Source organism: Fukomys damarensis, unplaced genomic scaffold (genome assembly GCF_012274545.1).
Source record: "Fukomys damarensis isolate Sample0158 unplaced genomic scaffold, DMR_v1.0_HiC HiC_scaffold_11, whole genome shotgun sequence".
NCBI classification, from domain to species: domain Eukaryota; kingdom Metazoa; phylum Chordata; class Mammalia; order Rodentia; family Bathyergidae; genus Fukomys; species Fukomys damarensis.
Window position 1 is genome coordinate 21,995,284 of NW_022900923.1, and position 1,927 is coordinate 21,997,210.

General features: G+C 39.1%; 1 protein-coding gene across 8 annotated transcripts in view; it reads left to right on the forward strand.

The window, feature by feature from the left end:
• Positions 1–1,927, forward strand: part of Axdnd1 (axonemal dynein light chain domain containing 1) — a 193,402-nt gene that overhangs the window by 82,397 nt on the left and 109,078 nt on the right. The window lies entirely within an intron of this gene.

Below are 1,927 nucleotides of genomic sequence, written 5' to 3' on the forward strand. Positions count from 1 at the left end.
TTTTTTTTTTTTTTTTTTTTTGCTACCGGGGATTGAACTCGGGTCCTTGGCTTGCAAGACAGGCGTGGTGCCACTGAGCTAAATCGCCAGCCCAGCAGTGTTTTAAAATGGCTTAATAGAGCCAGCATATCTAAACTTCTCTGCCTTTTCCTGCTTTATTCGAGACACACTGACCTCCATTGAGCACACAAGAATCCTCTGCTTTTGGAAAACTGTGTACCACCTTCCATCCCCACTTAAGTCCTTTGCTCAAATGCCATCTTCTCAGTAAGGTCTTTGTTGTTTGCTCTTTAAAATTGCAACACACTTTATGTTCCAAATCTTCTTCCCCTGACCTTTTGTTGTTGTCTGTTTCTTTGTTGAGTCAGATTCTTGCTATATAGTTTAGGGTGGACTTGCACTTACTGTGTAGCCCAGGATGGCTGCAAAGTGTAGTGATCCTCCTGGCCCAGCCTCCCGAGTGCTGGGGCTACAGCACACCACACCCAGCTCTCTGACTTACTTTTATCCATTTTATCTCTACTTAATGTATTGCTTTACTATTTTTGTTTATTGTCTCTCCATTAAGGGCAAAGATTTGTCTTGTTTTGAATACTACCTACCACAGCACAGGCAATAAACAGACAGCTGTTGAATGAATTAAAACAAAACACAAAACAAAAGCTGAGCTGGGCGTGGTGTTGCAGGCCTTTAATACCAGCACTGGGGAGGCTGAGGCAGGAGGATCTTTGTGAGTGAGTTTGAGACCAACCTGGGCTATATAGTGAGTCCCAGGTCATCCTCAACTACATAGTGAGACCCTATCTCAAAAAACTAACCCCCCCCAAGAAACTAAACAAAAACAAAAACAAAACAAAAGCTGGGCTTAGTGGTGCATGCCTAAATCCTAGCACTCTGGGAGGCTGAGGCAAGAGGATTGTTAAATTGGGCCCAGATTGGGTAAATTAGTGATTTAGCAAGGCCCCGCCTCAAAAATAAATAAATAAAATAAAAAGATCTGGAGATAGAACCTAGTGCAAAGACCTGGGGTTCAATCCTCATTACCACACACACTCATACAGAAAACAAAAAACCTAGAACTCTTTTTGTGCTAATGTCCATTATAAGGAAAATAAATATTTTTTTAAAACCAGAGATTTGTTGGTTCTAGTTAGTGTAGGACTTCATTTGCGGGATGAGGGTAGTATGGGGGATTGGCCTTTACACTGAACTCGAACCCCAGTCTTTTATTTTTCATTTCAGATAGGACTTAACTGAGTTGCTAAGTTGGTTGGGCTGGGCTCTAATTGTTTACTCACTGCTATTATTTTTGCAAGTATTATTTTGGTGTACTCTTTCCTTTTCCTATGTAATTTTAACAGAATGAAATCAAATTGAATGTATCATTTTATCATGTGGATTTTTTCATTTTATATTATAGTGTGAAATTTTTCCCATGTACCAAAATATTAAGAACCTGATCTTTAATTAGCTGCAGTGTTTTCATCATATTTGATTGTATTTTATCTGACCAAGCTTTCCCCTGTTGGACACTGAAGTTGTTTCTGAATTTTTTGCTTTTTCTGTTATGAATAAGAATCATTCATTCCTTAAAAACTGAAATCAAATTTTCATGCAGTAAGGTACAAAAATCTTACAGATTTCTTCTCAGTTACTTTGAACAAAGAGAAGGTTACAGATGGAGGAAGCTGTAAGAACTGATATGGTGGCTCTCGATTCATGCTAAGAACAGAATTCTGTGTCACTGGCCCTTAAATCTTACAGCAAAATTAACACGCCTTAGGAGGAAGTGTTCTAGAAGATTTTGAACTACTACTTGCCACTTTAGAAATTCTGAGGGGCTAGGGATTTAGCTCAGTGGTTCCACCACTTGCTTCATAAGTGCAAGGTCCGGAGTTCAGTCCCTGGTACAAAAAAAAAAAAAAAA